Source organism: Xiphias gladius, chromosome 6 (genome assembly GCF_016859285.1).
Source record: "Xiphias gladius isolate SHS-SW01 ecotype Sanya breed wild chromosome 6, ASM1685928v1, whole genome shotgun sequence".
In the NCBI taxonomy this organism is placed as follows: Eukaryota; Metazoa; Chordata; class Actinopteri; order Istiophoriformes; family Xiphiidae; genus Xiphias; species Xiphias gladius.
This window is the reverse complement of record NC_053405.1, coordinates 11,949,285-11,975,407: the sequence shown is the minus strand read 5'-3', so window position 1 is coordinate 11,975,407 and position 26,123 is coordinate 11,949,285. Positions and strand designations below refer to the sequence as shown.

Here is a 26,123-nt window from a genome sequence, read left to right as displayed (position 1 = left end):
ACAATTATTTCCTGGAACACGGAAAAAAGCCCTTAGCTTCTCTGCTTTTGAGATTATCTAGTTTATTTTTAAAGGGTTTCACAATAAATGGACAATCTCCTATGAGTAATTTGACCAATTTTACTCAGTTTGATTATTAATTCATTTTAGTAGAAGGGGACAGTCCTACAGCTTTTGGTATAACACAGTATACCCTTGATTTTTCATTGAAAATGGTTGTATAAATTCCAGTTTTCATAGCATTTCACCAGTGTAATCTGAACTGAGCCAAACTGTACACTGAACTCAAATGGGAAAACATTCAGCATGTGCCGGTTCAGTATGGAGTTATACACTAGAGCAGAAGAAAAATTATCTGTGAGGTTGAAGGAAGCATCAACAGATAAGAGGATTACTCCATTATTATCTGCCCAAGGGGCTGTTACCCCAGAGCAGGGGAACATGGTTAAAAAGGGCAAGACCTTGATTTTTTTCCACCTGACATGCTCTTATCGTTTGAGCGAGGCAGAGTTGCTACAAGACATACTATCCGTCTCTGCACAGGGCAAAGACATGTTTTTAGCTGAAGCTCAAAAGCAGCATCCTAAGGTGTGACCTTACTCTCCTGTCCAGCCTTCCTGTAACCTTCCTCCAGAGACACCAGATGGATGGACCTGCTATCTGGTTTGGAATATGAGGTCAAGTGTCGTTTCAACAATCTGGGGATTTTTGAAAATCTTTTTGTGGCAAAATTTCCATAATCTAATAAAAGCATGCATATAATTGAAAAGACATGGATACCTCATACGTCAAACTATTCTTCTTGAAGCCTAGACATGATTAAATTATTTTCTAACAGAATGATGTAGTTGTAAAAGAGTTGCATTCAGTATATAAAGGTACTTGATATTAGGATTAGCCAGAGTTTTTCAAACTGTGAGGCGTGCCTCCGTAGGGGGGTATGGGGGAGTTGAATGGGGGAGGCAGTTAAGGTAATCTAAAATCTTTAGCCCCTGATCGCCGCAATTTTCATCAAAATTCAGTTTACTCATGTTCCATGCAAACATTATAATAGGATTCATATCAGGATAAATCATAACTGAGATATGGGCAATACTGTATGTAAACAATTAGGCTACCCTGAAATTAACGTAACTTCGATTATGTTGCGAGGCAGGCAGATCCAGGCACTTTGATATAGGTAGTCTATCAGCTAAATAAATCAATCAATCCAGAAATTTTCTTCCAGGAATGACAGCTGTCAAAATTGCCTCACTGTGCTCCATTCAATCACTGAAGGCAAGGCTTTGAGAGCAAATGACCTGCTGAGCCACAAAACATATAAAAATAGCGGTTAATTTCCGTTTATGTTACATAACAGCAGCAGTGAACAAAGCGAGCAAGTGGTTGTTTTGCATTGGTTTCACTGATGTTCAGCATGTCAACACACCTCTACAGTGCTGCTGTTTTCTTAAACAGCAGCATTTTGTTAATGTTGATGTTAATGAGTGTCTGAACTTTGTCCAGACCTTCCTGCCACAAAAGACTCTGACATCTTCTCTCTTGGTGAAAGTTGTATAATTAAGGAAAAATTGAAAAATGTAACAAAGTAAATAAATGGAATTAAAATAAATATTGTATTATAAAAGGTGGTCAAAACAGCCAACTATAAGCTCCTCAGTACAAAAATGACAGACTGTCTGTTATGGTTATGTAGAGGCATCAAAGACACAGATGAACAGTAATCTGATAATGTTAGAGTCATAAAAAGATATGAATAATCAGGTTATGCTCTATATCATATCCTGAATAAGGTTAAAACCAGGATAATTGTCATAAAGTATTCTAATGAAATAATCAGACCCTTCAGGGGTGCCAGTGGATGTCTTGCCTTGGGCAGCAAAATGCCCAGAGACAGCCCTGCATTAATGTCGATATTATACACACAAAATAAAATGCACATCTGGCCAGACAACTGTGCTTTGCAGTGCAACTTGAATTACATGTTTGTGGGTGATTGAGGTACTTAGGTTTTAACAAAGATATCAAAAGCGTTGGTGTCTCCATCTCAAGACCGAAGCGATAATTACTCTCATTCAAGCAGAAAGCTCATAGCACAGGCGGGAATTAATGTGTTAGCTAGTGACTGTGTCTTTGTAAGATAAACTTACACCAGCTGTTTGAGACTTCATCTCAGAAACTGCCACTGTCTGTCCACTCTAATTCAACCGTATTTGCCTCTTAGCCATGGTAGTGCCCCAGCCGTGAGCACCATGTGTATACTTACCGCTACTCTGAATTTCACAGTTTGGCAATTTAATGATGTTCCTGTCCTGATAAATGTACAATGAGTGAGCATGGGATTCACTGTTTAGCTCAAGGACATTTTAAGAAGACATGCTGTTGATGGAGGAACATTAGCAGTTGTGTAGGCTCCCAACTATCCCCTGAATCATTAATAAACATTTTACATTTAAATTTTATGCATTTACCTGCTGTGGTTACACATTTTGAAGCTTTATTGGCTTTGTATTTCTAAATAATCAAACAATACAAGAATTGCTTGCACCACTCGAGGACTTTGAACATGGATGTTGACTCATCATTTAAAATAACTCAGAAGTCCTACAAACTAAATGACAAAATCTGTTGTTTGTCATTGCCTTTCAAAATAACAAGCTTTTTCTGATCTACTGCCCATGTCAACAAGATAACACTGTTTGTCAGTGTCATTACTAATGACTAATAAGACCGTTTTCTGATCCGCTGAATTACTCTGTCAAGGTCATCATCATGGTTAAAAGAAGAAGTATTCAGTTAAGGTATGGGAAAGATTCCAGTCACAGTTGAGTCACAATGTTTGCTTCAGGCAATTGCCATAATTGATACTTCCTCTGGATGTCCGTATCAGGTTACTGGATTGTATTGAGCCTTTGAACAAATGTCAAATGCTGTCATATTTCTTGTGAGGACAGTCTCCAAAAGCAGTTACTAAAATTCAAGATTTTAATGAGTGGTAGCTCATTTTAGTCCATTGCTGACACGAGCGAGCAAGGGAAAAAGCACTGATGTACAAACTTTCCCAATCAAACCAAGAAATACCGTCAGCCAGATCAATTTTTTTTTCAGCATAACCAAAACCCCAACCTGACCCCTGTCTAACCTTAACCCCAACAATAGATTAACCCTTGACACTCCTCACATTACTGTCACTTGATAGTCAGTTTAGTATCAGCATGGGACAATGCAAGTCAAGTGTGACCTATAAAGGTAGTCACAGGGTCATAGGCCCAAAGGGAGACCAAGATCCAAATCGCAGCAACTATTCTTCTGGATGAAGGATGGATCTTAGGTCACTGAGCATAAACTTTAAAACACTGGACTTGCACTGAAGGCCAGGTTGGAAGTGTCTTTGAGAAAGATATGGCATTTCCCGTAGTACAATCCTAATACAGTCAATTTTTTAATATTGTCTAACATTAAAGACTAACTAATGGGCCTATTAAAACTTATTGAATGGCCTGAGTATTACAATAAAAAAACAGCATACTGTATCCACTGCTAATGTGTAAATTCATGCACAGTTGACACCAATATAATCATGGACTCTGGGGATGCCAGCTGTAACTGTGAAGTGTGCAACAGTTTGAAGCTTAAATTCCTGGTTTGCTAAGAATATGTGAAACTCATACGTAAAATAGTAGAAAGATTGTCAAATGTCTGTGTCTCTTCAGTGGTCATGTATGAAAAAGAAGTGCTGGAATACAGAGGGGAAGCCGAAAACAGCGAGGGAAGACAGATTTAGATTAGATTCGTTTAGATTAGATTCAACGTTATTGTCAATGTGCAGAGTACAGGTACAAAGCCAATGAAATGCAGTTCGCATCTATCCAAGTGTGCACAAGAATAGTATTATTTAAATAAGTTCAGATATAAGTAAGTACTACAGCATTAGTGATGTTATACATTAAGGTGAAGTGGACAGATTTGGAAAGGGAAGAGTATGTATAAGGTTATATGTACTGTATAACCAAAATATGTACAATTGGTTGTATGTAGAAAATAAATAATAGTAATCTGAGCGTGAGAGGTTCGCCCTATGCAAGAATGATCAGTGCAAATAAAAGTACTGAGACAGTGCAGTAATGCTCCATTAAAACACTGAAGGCAAGGCTTTGAGAGCAAGTGACCTTCTGAGCCACACTATATATAAAAATAGCGGTTAGTTTCCGTTTGACTTACATAAAAGCAGCAGTGAATGAAGCAAGCAAGTGTTTGTTTGCATCGGTTTCAATGATATTTAGCATGTGAACACGTCTACAGTACAGCTGTTTGGTATTTTGTTAATGTTGAGGTTAATGATTGTCTGTCTGAACTTTGTCCAGACGTCCCTGCTACAAAAGACTCACACTAACATCCTCTCTCTTGGAGAAAGTTGTATAATTAAGGAAAAATCAAAAAATATAACAAAATAAATAAATGGAAATAAAGTTAACATTGTATTATAGAACGTGGTCAGGACAGCCAACTATAAGTGGGAGTCTCACATTAATAATGCCTGCTCCTCGGTACAAAAATGACAGTATGTCTGTTAAAGTTATGTAGAGGCAACGAAGACACAGATGAACAGTAACCCGATAATGTTAGAGACATACAAAGATATGAATAATCAGGTTATGTTCTGTATCATATCCTGAATATGGTTAAAATCAGGATAATTACAAATAAAACTAAATTAAAAATAACCTCTCACTATAGCTCTGTTGAAATAGATGTGGTTGTGTGTGGCTCCTAGCTCACCTGAAGTCCACAATGATCTCTGTGGTCATCTGGGTGTTAAGGGCCAGGTTGTTGTTGGCAAACCACGCAGCCAGGTGCTGGCCAGCCTGGTGGTGTCAACTGCAAACTTGGTTATGGTGTTAGAACCATGTACAGCAACAAAGTCAACGCTAAACAAACAGGCTTGTGGCATGCCGGAGTTCAGGGTAAGAGTGAAGCAGGAGGGGTTGTGTAACTTAACAGATTGGGGTCTGTTAGTCAGAAAGTCCAATGTCCAATTGCAGAGGGTTGTGCTAGTACCGAGCTGGCTAAGCTTGGAGATCAGCTTGGAGGGAATCACAATGTGGAATGCTGAGCTGAAGTCAATAAAGAGCATTCTGACGTAAAAGCTGGGACTGTCCACGTGGGTCAGGGCAGAGTGGATTGCTGTGGAGATGGTGTTCTCTGTTGACCTGATGGTGCAGTAGGCAAACTAATTGGGTTCAGGGTGGTGGTCAGACAGGATTTCAGATGTGATAAAACCAGTCTCCCAAAGCACTTTGCAATGATGGGGGTGTGTGCAATTGGGCGCAAGTCATTTAGGGCCGTAAGAGTGGAGTACTTTGGCATTGGCACGATGGTGAAGGGCTTGAAGCTTGTGGGGACAAATGCCTGGGCCAGGGAAAATATCTGTGAAGACCCTGGCCAGCCAGGTATTCCCTCAGGGCCAGCTTTCTTCCTGATATTCACCCTGCTCAGGGTGGTGCAAACATCAGAGGCGGAAAGTGAGAGAGGCAGTTCACTAGGTGGGAGATCCAGTTTGAGGATGACCTCCTTGTTTCTCCAGTCAAAGTTAGCACAGAAGTAGTTGAGTTCCTGAGGGAGGGAGGCAGAGCTGGATGGGGCACAGTACTGGGGTTTGAAGTCTGTGATGTTCTGTATGCCTTGCCACACGCGACAGGGGTCAAAGAAGTTGAAGTACTCTTTGATCCTCTGTTTGCATATGTGTTTAGCCTGGGAGATTCCCCTCCTCAAGTTGGCCTTGGCTGAGCTGTAAGCCTCCCAGTCTCCAGACCTGAAGGCTGCATCTCTGGCTTTGAGCTGGAGGGGAACTTCTCTGTTCATCCAGGGTTTCTAATTGGGATAAGCTTTTATTTGTTTTGGTGTTGTCACTCTGTCCACACACTTGTTGATGTGATCCAGGACAGAGTTGATATATGAATCAATTTTAATCTGAGAGTCTGTGGTGGCATGGGCAGTAAACACCCTTCAGTATGTGTGGTGGAATTGGTGCTGAAGAGCAGAGTCAGCAACCTCCAACCAGATCTTGATAGTCCTCATTGTGGGTTTCACATGTTTAATGATGGGCTATACTTGGGAAGCAGGAACAATGAAAGATTGTCAGACTGTCCCAGGTGGGGAATGGGAGTGGCTCTGTAGGCGTCAGCCACATTTGTGTTGACATGACCCAAGGTTTTATGTCCCCTTGTCGAGCACAAGACATTTTTGTAAATTCTTGGAAACATGGTACATAGGTCGCAATGATTTAAGTCCCCAGCAACAATAAAGGCCCTGTCTGGATGCAATGTCTTCATCTTGCTAGTAGCACTATTGAGGTCTTTCATGGCAACATCCAGTGGTACATAAAAGAGATGGGAGAGCGGGTGCATTTAGGAGCAATGTATCAAGGAAAATGGAATTTCCTTTCTCCCTCTTACAGGGCAAGTGACCTCTGCATTCTGGGTGGCTCTCTCCTCCTATCTCTCCATTAGTACATGGAAACAGACAGGCACAACACACAAGTAGACACCAAAAAAAGGCATTTGCAATTTCTCTCTAAAGCAGCCCTCCTAATACACACACAGATGCTCACTGTCCAACAGTCAATATTTTCTGAAGGATAGCCTCCCTCGAGAACTAGCAGGCAATCTGAGGGGGCCCTTGCAATGAAAGGGCCCGTGATTGCATTCGACCGTAGCCCTTACAAAGATGTCGTACATCAAATGCCAAGAGATAAAAAGCCATCCACGAAGAGTTAATCAGCATAGTGGCTTTCATGGCCACGCCGCAATTTGTCTCAATATCATGAAAAGAAGACAAGCTCTCCAAAAAAAAAGCACCAATATTTATAAATACATAGCCTAAATACATAGCCACATTTGTGTTTCATGTAGCACTGAATGTGATGTTATCTCAGACTACTCCATGGCTGTAAGTGATGATCTACTTTTATCTTACCATTTGCCAATAGAGTCTAACCTTGAGACTGTGCAAGATGTGTGTGTGCGCGTGTGTGTATGACTGCTTTTTTGTCTGCTTTTGTACACTTGTGTATGTGTGTCAATGCCTGAGAGTGCATTGATGACCCCCTCCCCTTTCATTTGGGTTTGAGAGCCTGACCAATTTGCATTCTGAGTCACAGTGGAAATGCCTGAACAAGAGGCTGTTTAAGCATTTTCATACTTGCCACCTGATACCTGAGGATGCGCTGGTGTGAAATCTGTAGAGTGGAACACTGGGTGAGAATGAGGCTTAATCACGATAGCTGTTAACCCCTAATTCTAACCCCTTGTTAAAGCCACCACATTTCAATCAAATTAATATGCTGCCCCCCCATGCCAGGGAAACAGGCAAAAAGGTCAGTGGAGGAAGAAGGTATTTAACCCAGACAAGAAGCTTGCCAAATACTCCAAAATGCACAGTGAGCCACTTGAAAGACTTACACTTAAGTGACTGTTTCAGAACTGAGACTACTGAATCACATGTCATTTAATCTTGCAGTTATAGTATAGATTGTGATACATGATAAAATTTTATTTCAGGACCAAAAACAAATTCTTACATACATTACAATCTTGTGGAAAAAATTGATTTAGACATTTTAGAAAAAAAAGATTTACTCCATATGAGTATACATCAAGAAAGCTGACAGCATCAAATTATCTTGATAGTGCTGGCATCCTGAGACCATCTTTTCCCCTGAGAAGCATAGCTGTTTCTGATTTGGAAACTGCAGAAATCAATATTGTAGGCTCAACATATTTTTGCAAAATGGTTAATAGCAAACAACTGAAATAGTCTAAATTGATTTTAAGAATATCATTAGTTTGTAAAACTATAATTTATGACACTATTAGACTTTTACAGACCAAATCCTCACGTTTTTTAAGTAGTACAAGGGAATATGTGCATTAGGATGTTTTCAGCCCAAAATGGTTATTATTTACATTAAAATACAATAATGCTATATTTAGAATTATTTAGGTGAAAATGCAAGCTCAAACTTTTGTTCCTCTTTGGTTTTTAACCCGTTTTCAGGAATTGCAACAGCCAACCTGCTGTTATTATTGGAAGTATCTTCTGTTCCTTTCATACGTTCATTAGCATTTAGTATGTTATCCACATTCTAACCTTGTCTCAGCTCTCTTTGTAGCAGTCCATCCACCTTGGCAGTGGACAGGCTCGATTATGTTCAAGGCTGAAACATCCCAGGGGTAAAATTCTTCATCTGAGCCTGGAAATCTAGACGGTCATTCCTTTGCTCTCAGGACACGTCGACCCAGACCGTCAGCATCAATTGTATCAGTCTGCTTTAACAAAGCACCTGTCACCGTCCATTTACCTACAATATGAAGGCAGGGCACAGTCCTACTGTAATTATTAGACTTGCCAATGTGGTTGTGACCTCTGCATTATATCTGATGCTCTTTTGAGTTATAATGAGCTCCATACATGTGTACACACTGACATAAAATGCTGGCTGTTGTGTGTTTTTAGTGTCCTTCTGTGTAGGAATATTAGAGTGTTACAAGTCCTGTTGTCACTGAACCATGAGCATCAGATTGCAATGTATCACTATTTATTATTGTTTATTCTTTTCTTTCTCCGCACAAGGCTACCAAGGCAAATACCTGTGAATACTGATCCTGATTTGATATTTCAAAGTTTGATTCTTGAAACTCACACATAAATACGCACATCTCGTCACAGATCCCAAAGGTACTGTATCCTTGGGAGATCGAAGTTTCGTCGAGCTGTTCATCAGACATCTGCTAAGCGCCTCATCATGAAAGTGCCGAGGTTTATTCCCTTGCGTTGCCATGCCAAGAACAACTGGCAGGCGCCAAGAAACCTTCCACTCTGCCACCAAGGTTAGGTGAATGACAATGCTGAGTTACTGAGAACACAAGAGTAGGCAGGAGACAACCACAGAGGGAATAAAAATGGAGAGGCTGGCTACAGTCACTTCCATCTGTGTGTTCTTTTGCTTTTTTCCCGTCCCTTTTTACTTCCATCTTTTTCTTGAATTCCTAACCACATCTTTTGCCTCTGCATTTCCCTGTTATGTCTTTTTTTCTCTGTCTGTTTACGTTTCTCACTATCACTCTGAAAACATTCAAAACACAAAAAACAATGCTCCTCTCCCCTTTCACAGTCTTCCGTCGTAACCTTCTTGTCCCCATCCCTTTCTCTCACTTCAGAAAAGAGGGGAGCTAATGCTGAATCTGCATTATTAATAATCAGACAACAAGGAGCAACAGGTGTTGCAAATAATCCAAGGGAACGTCGAACAGGAGCATTGGCCAGCCTGGAAACCCAACCCAGCTGCCCTTTATATTCTCCTTAGTTATCTCCTCACAGTTTCACTAATTTAGAAGAGAAACATAGAAGAGTTGGCCAGGGAACAGAAAGCAAATTAACACAGAAAACAAGGAATCCTGATTGTAAACATATTGAGAAGATATTTGCCAAATATTAGCTGACTTTTATACAACCAGAGAAATGTCGGCATTGCCATCACTGACCATGGCTTTATTGTGGTTTACTGCTGACATCAACCAGCAAAAGCCAATCACGCGTGCACTGATGTATCTCCAAAAATTCCTGCAGCAATATTTAAGCAATTACTGACAATCAACAGCACAGCAAAGATATATAATATTTGCTCACTATACATGTGTAGATTAAGGTGTCTAATTGTTCAAATTGATTGCCTAGCAGAGCATACAGTAACAGAAGACATTTGGCATCATGATCAGTGGATTATCTGTGCTTGTTTTTGAGTGGGACAGACAATTTCATTTAGGGCAACTAGCTGATGCTTCTCACCAGATTGCAGATATGACATATCTGCCTGGAAGGTGTCTTTTGATGTGCACATTTGTCTATGTACTCAAACAATATTCATTAAAACAGGAGAATTTTCAGCGTAAAAAGCGGAGGAAGACATCTAGGAGAGGAAAGTGAAAGAGTGCGGGACATAATATGTCACTTGAAGAGACAAATTTTGAGGTTAATACAAAAGACGGTAAATTTGACATGATGGCGTATCTGGGTTAGTTATTTAGGAGGGGATTGTGGGCAGACTGGTTGTACTGTAAGAGATAGTAAACCCATAATATCTGGTTTTCACAAAAATGACATTTAGTTTGTATGTTTACTTTCTGTCTTTCCTTTACAGTAACATAAGAAATACAATGCACAAAAAGATTGGATGAGTGGGTGTAATGTCACCTCATAACTTTGAAACAGCTAATCATCAGTTATCAATCATCATTAAAAATGGCTTGTCATCATCACATGGTCAGTTGATGACGATTTCACTGCATACCAAAAACCAAGAAATTCAACCCAGCAAAAAGAAGGGATTGATGTTTTTATGATAATTTACGAGCAATTCAGGCTACCTACATCAATGAATTCTGCCCAGAGAAATCTGGTTTCACGAGTATTACCGCTTCATATCATTTAGCCATTTTGGTATACTTTAAAATAAATGATTCACAATGCATCCACCATCTGTGGAATAAATACACAAGGAGCCATACCAAGTGTCCAGTGATGTATGGGATTCCCCAAGGGGTCTCTGGCCTGTCAACAGGCTACAGCCTTTCTGTTGAAATCCAGGCAGAGAGAAAAGCCATCCATCAGGCCTCAACTCACAATACATGAGGCCCAGGGAGAAAAAAATAACAGGATGATAAATGTGCTGTTCTGTGTGGTCAGTCTCTTTCTTCAGAACACACACATATATACAAGCAGAAGCTCAGATGTGAATGAACTCATAAACAAAAATACATCAAATTTACAGGTATACCAACCTACACAGGTGTTTGCACATGAGCCGAAACACGTGCATGGACACACACATTATCACCACAAGGCTATATTCCAGAGGATAGTAGATGGAAAATGTCTAAGCTCAACTCTTTTCTTGGCTAACCTGTGGGGTGACTGTAGGGGTACTGACCAAAGAGCGAGACAGCTAGCCTTTATTCATAAATGCCCCTGCTAAGCCATCTGCAAGGCACAGCACAATGAGCACACAGCCATCTACTCACCATAGTGTTGTTTCCACCACCGTAACTGACCACAACTCATCACCAGGTAATTAGCCCATGTGACTGTTTCAGTTTTTGAGCTCACAGGGACATATGAACAGCTTAATGCTTATTTGAAACATAACTGCTTCCTGAAGCTCAAGAGTTAATATTTTAGAAATAGGATTTAGTATTGAAAAACTGCACCATGATAATTTTGTTCTCCACAGACAAAAACACATCACATCCCAAGGTAATTTATAAGAAAAAAAGGAATCTGAAAAATCCAATCCTGTTAGATCATGACAAAATATTTTGATGCAGGATTTTGGCTTTTGTATACCACTTAGTTTTATGTTCAAACATCTCCCACATTTGCACTCCTTAAATACTTTAATTTTACATTTGACAAGGGTCCAGGTGCCTGTAAATTAAGAGCTCTTCTGATTTTTCCCTGATGGTCCTTTTCCAGGCTTTCTAGTCTGTAAAGCTGAATGAATACAATGGGATCTGTTTCATTGTAAAAGAACAGGGTAGTCTGGCCATTAAAAGCTCCACACTCAAATGGATTCATTTTTGTCTGACCACAAAAGGCTGATGGCGAGCTCATAAGCCGCACATTAATATGACCACAGATCAATGGGGCTTTGAGCAGTCTGAAGGTATTGTTGATGTATTGGCTGGATTTACAACGCTGCTGAGATGAATAAGGTTGAATGGAAGACCTCACATCCTTTTTGTAGCACTACCTAACGTTACTGATGAGTAACATGTATGAACAATTTATATAATAATTGCTCCTTTTTAGTAAATCCTCATTTAAAATTTGAACTGTGTGATCACATAATGTTCAAATGACTGCTAATACATGCTAGGACCAATTTAATGTGCAGTTTGTTTGCTGTTTACAGAATTTGATTTTTTTTTTCTAACTGTATTTCCAAAATTTCTAAACCACCTCTCACATATCAATAGATATACTGTACATGAATGAACAGAGTGACACATGAAAAATGTGTTGATCGGACACTGTGCTTTTAAAATATAAAACATTGTATCATCAGTGTAAAATAATTTCTGTGGCTATGCATGCACTAAGTATTATGGTGACTACAGTTGTTTTGTAATCTATGCTACACTACAGGTCATTTTGTTGAAGTGCAATATACAGTAAGTTGTATTTTTGTTGATTTGAGGGGGTCACACAGCGAAGAGTCGCTTATCTAGTAACAGCCATTATTAGACTTGAAATCAAACTAATGATAACCTCCATTTTTTATTACACAGACCTTGTACAATGTGCACAAAAGATAATTTATGGTTTTATTGTGTTGCAGTTGTTGCAAGTTATAAAATACAGTTCCTTTAGAACTGATACTACATTATGTATTTTACATATATAATTTGACAAAGGCAGAAAATGAACCACATATTTAGTAATTGAAATATTTAAATTGTTGTAAAAAATGAATATCATACATTATTTGGAATGACACAGCTATAAAACACTATATTCATAGTTATATCATATAAGGTAAACACTGATCTGGGAGACTCATACAGGAGAGCTAAGCAGGTGTGGGCTGTTTTGAATAAGTTATAAGATTCAAAAAGGGGGTGCAATTGTGGATGAACTATTTCCCTCTGGGTTGGTTCAGAAAGATTGTTGAAACAACTTTGAAACTGCAACAGAAATAGTACGAATCAATATCATCTTAAGACTCACACACGATTAAAAGAACCTGTTAAAATGGGATTTCTTTTTGTGATTAATTCAATGAAAACTAGTAAATTATCACATTAAAAAACCCTATTACCAAAGACATTTTCTCTTGCATTAAAGAAAATACGACATTAAGTGCCACATTTAATGACTTCCTTTTGGTTCATTATTTTTTCTGTAAAGCACTTTTCAGAGATCACCTGTCAATTGTACATCTTTTCATCTGAGTTGTCTCCTTTCCTTTGTTCAGCCACAGTTGATCTTTTTTTTTTTTACAGTATGAGAAGCTGTCGCAGATTGTTACTTCAAGCAAGGCAAAGTTTGAGGTGTGTATTGAATCGGCACTGAGTTTGACATATCAGAACGATTAATGGAAAAATATCCAGTGGTACCCAAGCTGGACTGGTTTTTAGGACCATTCTGTCTGTTACTCTGTCCCGGTCTAGGCGGGGCGCTGCTGGCCCCAGGCCCCGGACTATCAGTCAGGCTGATGTATAGGTCCACAGGGTACAAATGAAAGCTGTCACAACAAGGGTAATGATGTCAGAGTCACTATAGCTCACCGCTGGAAGAGCAGAGGGAGGGAGACGAGGGGATAAGCGGATGTGGGGAAGAGAAGAGGGTTGTCGAGAGAGAATGGAAAGAAGGGAGGAGGAGAGTGAGTTGAAAAGTAAGGGAGGAAGCCGGAGAGGAAATGAACAGGAAAAGTAGGGAAGGTAAAAGGGAAAGAAAGCAGAGAAGGGAGTAAAAGCGATAAAGAAGGGGAAGGGAGAAAAGGAGAAAACAGATGAATAGGAACAGGGAAAAACTAGAAAGAGGAGAAAAAAAGTGAGAAAATAGGAGGCAAAGAGTGAGAAGCTGAAGAGAAAGAAGAGAACAAATAGGCAATAAATAGAAGAGAGAGGTGAGGAAGGATAGATGAATTGAAGACAGTGGGAACAGAAAGAGATGTGGGCAAAGAAGCAACAGAGGTGTACGTAAAAGGACTGTGTGTGTGGAGGACACATGAAAGAAAGAAATGGTGCAGCAAGGGAGGGATGGGAAAAAGGAAAGGGGAGGAGAGAGGTGTGAAGCTGTGAGAGTGAGAGTAACACATGAGAAGTAGAAAAGTGAAAGAAAGAAGGGGAGAGTAGAGCTGGAAGAGAGGGAATAAGGGGTGGATTTGTATTTGTATTAGAAACTGAGAGAAAACAGTTATGCGAATACATCAACACAACTGTTTGAACGTTAAAGTTCATCCTTGACCTTGAGAACAGAATTTAGAAAAAATAAATCTTAACTCAATATTAATTTACTTTTTTTGGGTCTTTTTTAAAAAAATTCAGAGTTTATTGATTTTCTTGGGCAATTAAAGAGACATCCCTATATTAAGAAAATCACATTGCCCAGAAACCCCCAATCCCTTCACACTGTCCATCCACTCCCCTGTATGAGACATAAAAGAAAAAGTATATGTTGTAAAATAAGTCTATATAAAAAAGAAAATTAGCCATTGATGGATCAAGAGAGTAAATAAAAAGAAGACTGGTCATTGTTTAGTAGGAAGTCTTTCACAGCCACTAGTCCATCTTTCCATAAACCAGCAGTGGTAGAAGTGGCTGCATTTATCGTAGCAGCTGAAACGTAACATCCAAGACTGTCCTTCTGTAAAGAAGGACCCCATATGTCATCTGTGTAAGCAGCTTATTACGACCCATAGTTACGGTGTATTGTTAAGCAACCTCTAGCGGCCGTAGAAATTATGTTGGGAGCAAAGGAGGAAGTCAGGTGACGTAGTATAAAGAGAATCACAGTTCACATTAGGAGGAGGTTGGAGTGGATGGATGGGTCAACAAAACATTGGACTTTCACACAGGAGGCCGGTCTTAATTTCCTATGTGAAACCAATAGTCAACATAGTTTGTTTTTTTTAAATCCACGACCAAAACCTGCATGTTTATTATTGTAACCAATGCAACAATGGTCCTATAACCTTAAGTAAGTACTTATTTGAACCCAAATCATAATCTTTTCCAAGACCTAGCCGAATATTTTTTGTTCTAAAACATTACCAACCTGTGACTTTAAAAGTGTGTTTATTATTGTTTCCATGACAACAAAGGTTTGGTACGCCTGTTGCTGGTACGCTGCTACGGATCGTATCTGAGAATACGATCCGAACAAACAACCTATATGGTCATTTAGACCGGAGGACTTGTTGTAACATCCAGAAGGGTGTTGAGCCAGTGCTATTTCTTTTTGTCAAATCTTAACCTACTCCCCTGGCTTTAGGAGTACAAAGGGAAAACAAGGTGTGTGAGCATGTTTTGTAACCTGTGTCCATAGAGGAATATAGTAGCTGACATGGACAGGTTTATAAAATGACCTGTGTCCTCCCTGTCTCACTCTCTCTCTCTATATATATCACCATATCTCTCTCCGGGATACCTTGGTGTTGCCTCATCCTGTCTCTGACTCTCTTTTATTCTTTCTCTGTCCTCATCCTCCATTATCATTGACATCATCCTTTCCGTCGCATTCTCTGCACCGTCCCACCCATCCCGCAACCCCCAACCCTCAAACACACACACACACACACACACACACACACACACACACACACACACACACACACACACACACACACACACACAAAGCCTGCATCCTCCCTGCCTTCTCCTCTCTGGCAATCTCTCTCCATCTCAAGACGTGGCCACTAATGGATTGAAAGTCTTGTGGAAGAAGCAACAGTCATTTAAAGATTAATGTCAAGCCTGGTATTCTGAAGGGCAGTCAGCCCAGGCTGTGTGTGTGTATATATGTGTGTGTGTGTGTGTGTGTGTGTGTGTCCAGTAGAGGACGTGCACGTAATCTCTACAAAGATGCTCTCTTCATTATCAGCCATTAGGCAAAGAGTTAGAGAGACAGGAAGCAAGAGAGGGTTAGCTGTTCTGGCCCATACGAGCACATATCATGGCTTGTCACTTTTTTCTCAGTACCCACTACTAGATAGCCATTAAAACCAAGGACTTTCGTCGATTAACATACCTCACCTGTGCATAAGTATTAATATGCTCTTCATGGTCTTTGAAATATGCCTTTTAGCTGCAACAATGGTCCGCTTTAGCGAGTGAAACAATGTTCTGTTGAACCTTAAAGATGCACTAGGTGTGTTTTGTTTTCAGTTTTTTGTACTTTATTTTAAAAATGCTATAGAATTGTTAAATAAGCTCAAAGGATTTTCTGGTAGGAGATCCTATCCATGAGCAGGATGTGCCATTAGCAGGGAACTCCAAACCAGAGAGAGGTCGGCTTATCGACCGTCTGTCTCCACCACAACCACCACTAAGAGGGGGGAATTCACATATTCTGAGTTCAGTTATGCTTATGACTTCCTCGTGGACATTTGCAAAATGTCTAAACGCTGAGTCAGTAAACCATTTAAACTATTTTATACCCATTACTTAAAGTGAGAAAATGTGCCAACATGATGAGAACATTTCGTTTCCATTAAAACTCAAATTTTGTTAATCCATCCAACCATAAATCCCACCATCCCTCCATCCATTATCTAAACTGCTCATCCTGTTTAGGTTCATGTGAAGTTGGGGACTATACCAGCACACATTGGGGTACACACAGGGAAAACCTGTACAGGTCGTTAACAAAGATATAGACAGACAAACGGAGTTTCCGATTCAACTAACCTGCATTTCTTTGGACTGACCATAGGAAACCCATGCACAGAGAACATACAAACCAATCCCTACTGAGTGAGTGTGTCTTAATTAAGTTCATATGTTTCTAGAAAATTCCTGAAAAAAGTGAAGTTCCAATTTAAGCAGGCAGGGCCATATCTTAAGTCACAATATGATACACAACTCCTGGCAGGGATAAACATTTCTTACATCTCTTGCAGTAAAAGTAAAGCAAAAGTATAAACTGGCAGGGTGGACTTGCGGTTTTAAGTCTCATAACTGGCACATCACATTTCATTTTAAGAACAGCCCACACATCCTTCATCAAGACACTGAACCCCTGGTTGCTCTCTCAGTTCAAATGCTTCTGAATAATAATAAAAAAAACAAGAAATTTTTTTTTGATCAGTTCAACATTTAAAACACTGGACATGATTTAAGATTTCTCAAAACACTATTGACTGCAAAAGGCAGATTCTGCTAGGTAGGCTATGGTGTCCTGCCTACAGAGAATGATTGACGTCCTAATTTAAGATCTGCCTTGATGAGCGGACTTACAGATTGCATTTTCATTTTCATTCTGACACCAATAGAGAGTGGTGGCATGTAAATGTAAATGCAATAGACTGGGGGCGCTATTTCACTTATTGAATTTGAATACTGTCCACTGTGCAGCAAGTCTTTGAAAATTAAATGTCAAATTCCATTTTCACTTTCAAAATTTTCATTACAGCTGTGACTTTAATATTGCTTGTATAAATGGAAAATCAGGATGTATTGTTTTTATTGCATTTTAATTTACTTTTGAATGTTTTCCACTGTATATCAGGTTTCCATATGAGGGGAAAAATAATACAATGAAAATAATAATATGACATAAAATGCATCTTCTCTTGTATAGGCATACAGTATCACCCAAGGGTACAATCACTTAGATTTCAACTTAAATGTAGCAAAGGAGAGATAATTTGTGAAGCTATTGTCTCACAAGGTCTTTAGATGAATCAATAGCAGAGGAGCTTATTTATCGTCCTCTTGAGCAACTGATCATTCCAATTCTTCCTGCAGTGGAAAAGGAGGATGGACTTGCATATAAATGTTCTAATACCTGACAGTAAAGTAATCCACAACCAGCAGACAGAGGAATTATTATAGCAGTAAATACAGCACACATACCACAGACAATGTACACAAACAGAAATATAATACTTGCACTTCCACACACACAAACACGCAGAAATGTGCATGTCAATATCTAAAGGACAAAGGAACAACATCTACAAACACTGCCCTTCAAACACACATGCTCTTGTGGCTTTTATTTTATTGAGAAACTGCCCCTCGAAATATTTCTGCATGTCCCTGCTGCAGTGAAAGACTCTTTGAACAGCTGTGTTGTGTGTTCCTGTGAAGCCAGTGAAAGCGGCAGCCCAAGCTCTACTAAATATTTAATAGGCCTGTCTGATGGTCATAATCGCTTTAAGAACAATAGTTGAAGTCCGGTGAAAAGTTGCACCAGGGGTTAAAGGCACATCGCAGAGCGACAGGACAGGTTGTTTAGAGGTAGGGGAGGTAAAGAAGGGAATGAAGGATGAAAAAAGGGAGAGGCACTCAGAGCAATAAAAAATACATGACAGGTGACTATCAATGTTAAGCGGGCCTGGCATTTGACCCAGGAACAGTATATAGGGTCCCATGACATGCTGTGCACTTAAGAGCTATTTCTAGAAGTTGCCATTCATAAAGAAGTATATCTATAGCCTGAACAGCACTGGAATAATAAAAAAGTTAAACTATGCATCATGTGAAATAGGTACTATTCATTTATTTGGTTTGCCAGAAAATTTCTTTGTGTTGTTTATTTATTGTGATCTTTTTTTGCGAACATATTTGCAATTCAATGACAATGATTTGACCGATATGTATTACGTTTTTGGCCAATACATATGCTGTTCTTGTTTTTTTATGTTTTGATTTTAACACAGCAGACATTGTGTGCCGATATGATAACGAAAACTACATTTTGCTCTTATACAGGGTGGTATCTATCCATCCTTTTTAGGTGTCCGACATTACTTGTGCACAAATTAAGCTCAATGACATTTGGTTTCTGGCACTCAACATGCTCAAAAAAATACATTTGAAAAAGTCAACAACTGTGTCAGTCTGTCTCAAAGTGATCTGCAAACCTGGTTAGCTGTTTCATTAAAACCATCTTCCTCCTAAGTACATTTGCCATCTGTGTGTCACTCCTGCCTCCTATCGCAGGAGGAAGTATGCCTGCAGATATAGATGACATTCACCTGCTCATGACCACACTGAAATGGATGAAAAAAAACACACAGTACTGAGGTGGGGAGGTATGTTTCAGATGGCTATCTTAACAGATCGATGTGGAAATGTATTACTTTCATTTTCAGGGCTGAGTGGCCGGAACATACAAAGGACGTAGATAAATGTCAGTCAAACAAAACTCTTCATGAACTGCAGAGCAGAGGATGAGAGGAGGAAGCTTCCCGCTGCCAAGTACATCTCTGTGATGTCAGATGGATGTACAGATAGCTCAGTAATGGAGGAGGAGTTGGTCAACTTGAGCAGTGCCAGAGCTGGACATACTGAGTTTTCTGGTTTGTCAGCGATGACAAAGCCAGATAGCAATTATGTTCCTGAGTGTGATCAGTTGTAAGTCATTTATTAATCATTAATAATTAATAATTAAATATTATGTATTTAGACTTGTAAATAATATATTTTGTTTATCTATAATTAGTGTTGTTGAAAGTCATTTCTAAACCGTTACACGTCATTATACATTTTTGTAAATGTTTATTAAATAACAGTTATGTGAAAAACAATGTGCAAATTATTTAAAGATGATGTCAGGGTGTGTTTAAACCGTAAGAAATAATCTGGCATAATGAGACACTATCATCATTACCTGCACCTTACTTTAACAGTATTAAATAAAGTTAATTCATATGTATTGAAATGTATTTAAATGCTTTCCAGAATGCACAAATTATTTGACTATTTAACATTTGAACATCACTATTATCATGTTTCATTTATGTTCGACTAATGATTTAAAAACATTCATCCCAAATATAGTAGTCATTGTAAAAGTTTTATTCATTTGTGGAATAATTTAACAGTTTTTTTGATGAACTTTCATTGTTTTGTTTCCCAAACTGAATCTATATTTAGTTGAGATCATCATTTCAAAACATACAAAACTTTTGAAGTCAGAGTTGAGGAAAGAGCAACACAGGGGAGACAAGTTGGGAGAAAGGAGAGACAACAGGGAGATGTAACTAACTAGATAAGGAGGAAAAGGGGAAGGGAGAAACAATACAAGCAATCAGTGGGGAACGGGATGGTGTTGAGCTGAAAGAGGAGAGAGGCAGAGAGAGTGAGCTTTAAAGAAACAGAGAGAGGCAAAGAAAAACGGAAACGCAGAGAAAAGGAGAGAAAGCACAACAGGCAAAGACACAGAGGAGAGGTATGATGGACAAGGAACAGGAGGGAAAGAAAATTAACTCAATTGACAGCAGCAGGCAGCCAGATAATCAGAGAGCTTTTTTTCTTAGTGTCAATTAAAACAGCACTTTACAAAGGTATACAGGAGGAGGAGGAGAAGGCAGAGGATGTAGTTGAGCTGAGGTGGCCCAGGGGTCAACATTTCAGCTCACCCTGTCCTTCTGCTGTCCATCTTTCTGAGTGTTTTAGAACTCACAGCCTGGTCACTGGGGCTGCACTGAGCTGCTTTGCTTTTCAAACACTGAAGACTGCATGCAGTTACCTAGCCTCCCCTGCTAACTCCATGACCGTAAACATATTGGGGGGGGGGGGGGGGGGCGACATGGGAAGAAAACATGCCTTCCATCTCCAGGAAGATAAATCAAAGTGATGAACGGGACAGCTTTGAAAAATCGGCAGTCCTATTTGGAGTTTGTCAAATGTCTGAGTGATTTATTTGGCAGGAAGGGAGGGTTCTCCATTTCCATGTTTCCATTCCAGACAAGCAGGGCAAGGTAGGGGCGATTGGGAGGATATTGTGTGTGCATTTCTTGCTTTTCTGCCTCAAGGGCTTAGAGTAGTAAAACAGAAAAGGATGGATGGGGAAAGAAAAGGACGGAGTGGGAGGTAAAAGTGGTCAAGACAAAGCCTGAGGAAAGAAAAGTGAGAAGGACGGGGGCAAAAAGTGGGAGAAAGCAGGGAGAAAGCACGAGCGAGGCAGATGGAGAATAAGAAGCAGATAGGTTCACCTCTCATTAGCTCGCCTGCCACACACTATGCCACAAAGCAAAGCACCTCCCAAGGACATGAATTAAACAGAGAGCCAACTACCTCAGTGGAAAGCAGCCCTGCCAGCACTTAGCCAGGCCTCATAAACAACCGGCTCACATTTGTCACTTCCTCTTCACCCAACAAAGCGACAGCAGAAATAAATTACCTTTAAGTAGACCTCGTTCCTCCTCTCCCTCAGCATCCTGTTCTTGCCTCAGCAGTTGGTTTAAGCTCACAGCGCAAACCAACAGACGGCTAAAGGTAAAATCAGCAACACAACATGCAGACTGGGGCCTTAAGTTAGTTGTCACAGTGGTAGCCAGCATAAAAATTCTACTCCCTGCATTTATCCTTCATCATTGCTTAAATTACATTTTATTTCAGGCATTCAGTCTTTATTGGAGGACGACAGCGGGATTAGCTTGAATTTCTACATTAACAAACAAAAACTATGTGACCATGAAATTATCACAACATGTAAGAGCAAAGAATTTAATTGGGAAATGCACTGATTTTGCACTGTTGCGGCACAAGTTGAGCATTTTTTAACCTGTTTGACCAATAACAACTTGATGTTTTGCCAAAATCCCTCCATGTTAACCCATGCAATGTGCCAGTGTTCTCATATTGAAACACAGCCATTGTACTATACACAGTAGCTGCTACTGTGTCAGTTCATGATTGTATGAGTGATGCAGATGCTTTCCTGATATTGAACAGAACAACTCAACTACTATAATGCAGCGATAAAATGTCCTCACCCTTCCAGGTACTGTGGGTGTCATACATTATAATGTATGACAACTAAAGAGCACAATTTGGATTTTCCACACACTGTCTCTTGGGATGAGAGTCAGAGTTCATTCAGGGTTTCATGGCACTGGGGAGGGGATGCTAGGTTCCCTAACCCACATCTGTGAAAGGCATCTAATGAAAGGTAAAGATCTGACTTTGCAAGGGCTTATGAAAGGACATATATCTGAGTAATACACAAATATGCTTATCCCCCAACTAACAACCCCCTCACTTCCAGAGCTCCAAAGCATGACCTGAAGCTGCTCCAGAAAGCTCTCCATCACATCCCCCCTTCCCCTTCCCCTTCCCCTCCTCCTCCTCATTATGTATCATTCCTCCAAGGCTGGGATACCCTATCCTTCTCATCCTATATCTCTGAAACCTCCCTCAAAAAGGAGAGAAAAAAGAACAAGAAAAGAGGCAGACTACTCAAATTCCTGACATGCCAGTAATGCCATGCTTTGAAGAGCCCTATCCACACATCTGTCATCAATCATCCCCTACGCTGCTGGACAGGAATCACAGAACACAGAGCACCTGGATGCATCAGCCAGACGGGCCAACCACACAAAGACTTGTCTATGGAACCATTCACTAAAAACTCTCACCATAGTTAATGATCTTACCTGTCTCGTTAGTGTGAAACAATACTCCCCCTTGACACAAAAATTTGAAAATGAGGAAGGTTTTTTTCCCCCACTGTGAAGACCCCGTTAGCTTTAGTAGTTTGGCTGGGGTCCTGCCATCAAAGCCTGCTATTGAGCTAGCCTCTCTAGAAAATGCAGGTTTGTTATTCAAGCAAAGGAAAAACAATTACTAGAATAATCAATAATCAATGTCTGTGGACAAATAAATCCATGGTGGCTGCATCGGAGCTGGAGGGAAATGGGGTTCTAAACCTGCTGATATGCTATCTTTACCTAATAGTTTCGCCGCTACACCATTTAGCCCATCTGATTAGGCTGTTTGACACACGCTATGTAATAGCCATTACAAAGTCCTTTTTTCCTTTTTCTGCTAGACTACAAGCTCTATCCCTTTGAGGACTTTGAGTTTCTTCTTCTTTTGTTAACTGTGGGAACTTAATGTTGGAGTCTAACTGCCAGAGAGTGTGTAGTAATATATGATGATGATGATTCTAAATATTATTAAAAATTATGTTTTCAATATTAATGTCGGGTAGATAAAAGATAAATGCAGAGGGTCTTATACAGTAGTCCTAATGTAAGGGTTAGAGCCCTTGTGATTCAAGGGTATATCCTCTCAAAATTTGCTATACATAATCACTCGACCATACAGATGGAAATTTCCATTCCAGTTGTCTTCCACCGTTTCAGACATGCGGATTCGGCATCAGACGATGGGCGGAAAGCCGAATAGGGCGCTGGGAATTACAGCAATAGGAGGAGAGCTTGATGGTGAACGCCGGGGGAATCAGGTAAGACAAATCTGTCTGGATTTATGAGAATCGTGTGTGAGCTGCAAATAGAAGAACATAGACCAGGCAAACAGTGGGGAGTTTATGCGTGTAGCTCTGAGTGCACAGTTTCAGTATGTTCCAAAAAATGATGATACAGCATATCCATACTAACATACTTAACGTTCATTATTGCTAAGTTGTTGTTTTTTTCTTTGACTTTGTCCTGGAAAGCATGACAATAAACACATTACTTTCTGTTTTTTTTTTTTGTAAAATGCACCATTAATGGTGAGTGCAGCAGGAATAGTGACTGACCATACAGGCGGTCAAGCCGACATGTCTCCACTTAGCACAATAGAAACCAGAATTCTGCCATGATCAATAGCTCTTCATGCTTGCATTATAAAAGGTCCCATCCTGAACCCTTTTCCTGTCCATCTATTCCTGCCTCATTTCCAGTCATCTCTTCCTCCGTCTCATCTATAATTCTAGCTTCTTTCCTCTCATTGCTCCCTTAAATCCCCTTGCTCCTCTCTTTTCCCTACCTTCCTCTTTTCCCTATATTCCTACCTCCTTTGCTCAAGATCTCTTACAGTATCTCTCATCTTTCCTCCATTTGTTGTTTCCTCCATCTTTCTGTCTCAGTTTTCCCACTTCTCTTTCATCCCCTCATTCCTTTACTTCTCTCCCTTTCCACATCTTTCTCTTATCCTTATTTCTTTATTCTTTTACCCTCCCGTGCCCCTTCATCTCATTCCGCCTTGCCAACTTTCTTTCCTCTCACTCCCTATTTTTCCCCCTATCCTCCCTTTCTTCTGTCCCTCACTCCATGTCATCTCTCCATCACTCCCTCACCCTTTTCAGTCTTTGCATGCTTTCATAAATTCCTTCATCTGAACTGCTCTGTTCCAGCTCTCTCCATAAACTTGTTTGTGATCCCTACTTACCATAACCCTCTTTTCCCATTCTTTAATGCATCTCTACACCATGTGCTTCCCATCTATCCCCTCACTCCCTCTCCTCACCTTCTGGTCTCCCTCTCTGTTCCTTCCTTATTTCCTTTTCCCATTTCCCTCTGAACTACCTCCCCCTGCATCTCTTTCAACTGCCCTCCATCTCTTTCTTCCTCCACCTCTCCTTCCCTTCCTCTGTCCCTCCTCACATCTCTCTTTTTCCACCCTCTGTGTCTCCCTTACTCTCCTGTAATCTGCAGTTCACAGGTTTCCCAGGGCACATTGTTGCATCCTAACGGAAGCTTGCACAGCATTCTGCCATAAATAATTGAAGAGGCCCCACATGGCCAAGCACGCTCAGTCTAAATGGATTATTCTGGGAGAGATCAATGCTGACCTGTGAGGGTTTTATTAGGGACTACAGATGAAACGTACAAGGCCAACGCTCTCCTCTCTCTGTCTTAATTCTACCCTGCGCTAGCATGACATTCTCACCACCTCCTCCCTCTCCTCGCCTGCACCTCCAACCATCCACCCACTCCCGGTGACGACCCTGCCACACCACAAGAGTACCACGGCTAATGCCTTAAAGTACAGTTCTGAATTAAACATAAATGACTATCCAAGACAGTGTATGAATCATTCATTCTTTATGACGTCTTTTACTGTCATGCAGGCTAGTAGTAAATAGGCCAGACAGTGTTTTGTTATCCCTGCCGTTGTCGAGAGGCATCATCTTCACAAACCCCCACCATCATCAGCCCCCACTCACCAACATGGCGGGAAACATCCGGCAATACCCACTGGAGTTGTCATGTTGCAATAAAGGGGGTGGAGTGAAATGCTACCGTGACCTTCAAGAGTTATGACCCTTGCAGGCGGGTGGCGGCTGCAGTGTAGAATAACCGTCTCCGAGCTTCTCTCCCCAAGGAGATTTACATCTGTCTCATCCAGCGAGAGGTTTCCTAATTGTCCGCTTTCCAGAAAGCATCCTGCCAAGCTGGCAACCATGGACAGTTTGTTGGTTATTCGGATCTGTTTGGTTCCACCGGCAAATATAGAGAAGAATATAAACTATTTTCCTACCATACTTTAGTTGACTAAGTCCCATAGGCTTTTGTATCGTAGAAAATCTCTTTCATGCATTACCTGTTTCCCCATTATCTATCCCCAGTCTACATATTTTCAAACACTAGAGCCAAAACTTTTAGAAGATAATTTCACATTCAAAGGCAAATAGTAACACACAACTACAATGTCACTAGAAAACCTTGTCACCACATCACCCAGTGTGACTGCTGCGAATGTGACTTTTCTTGAATATTTCTTTTTGGCACTGAATTAGGCTTCAGGTAATGACATGCATGCAAATGAAAGCAACAAGTTTTGAAACGGGCACAGCTGTAGCAGAAATCAAAGCCGTCATTCGTTCACATGCCCGTCTTTCTGCAATCTTTGGATATAACAGCTCAAGGCCTAGGCTACACATGCTGAAAAATGTCTTTAGTCACTTAACATTTTAAAGCCCTATTAACGTAAACCGGAGGTAGCAACTTTAAATCTTTAGCGCCCGATTGCCGCACGTTGCGTCAAAATTCACACACCTCCCGGATGTCAAATCTGAACACACAGACACGATGCACACATTTTTAGACTTACGATTTCCCTGGCTGCCGTTACCCGTGGTGTCCTTTGCGAATAAAGATCCACAAATCCACTTAGAAAGTCATAGAAAAAGACGCTCCTTGTAACTCCAGATCTTCCCTGAAAATCATCACGTTTTTAAGTTTTCTTCAGTATCACAGTAGTCCAGTGATAGTTGTCAGCACGTACATCGGTATATTGCAAACGGGGACTGCTACCAGGTAGTTCGGCCTACTTTTAATGGTGCCAGTTTGCCGAAATGTAAACAAATATGGGCAAAAAAAAAAAAAAAAAAAAAATGGAGGTGAAGTCGCCGTGAAGTATGTAACTTTCTCCATAGTAACAGTATACTTCCTTTATAGATCTCCCAAAGCATTATGGGACCGGCAGTTCCACAAATTAGAGCATTATTATCACCAACACCGACACTGAATAATAATAGGACTGACAGAATTCATTAACATTAACTCTCGTTTCATGTGGCAATGTCAATGTTTTTCTGACGTGAGAGTAGACGGATGTTGTGGGAGCGCAGTTGCCTCAATATTGCCTGAGGCGGGTGCACAT

The 26,123-nt window shown here is 40.3% G+C and overlaps 1 protein-coding gene across 12 annotated transcripts in view; it reads right to left on the bottom strand.

Moving 5' to 3' along the window:
- The window catches only part of ptprsa (protein tyrosine phosphatase receptor type Sa), a 230,334-nt gene extending 204,632 nt beyond the window's left edge, over positions 1-25,702 (bottom strand). For 11 of the 12 annotated variants that reach the window (XM_040128913.1, XM_040128924.1, XM_040128921.1 and 8 more), the window contains exon 1: positions 4,780-4,916. The gene's annotated coding sequence lies outside the window, so the exon portion shown is untranslated. Of the gene's footprint in view, positions 1-4,779; positions 4,917-25,571 lie in introns of those variants that run through there. The other variant, XM_040128917.1, reaches the window with a different exon arrangement.
- Between the last annotated feature and the right edge of the window lie 421 nt (positions 25,703-26,123).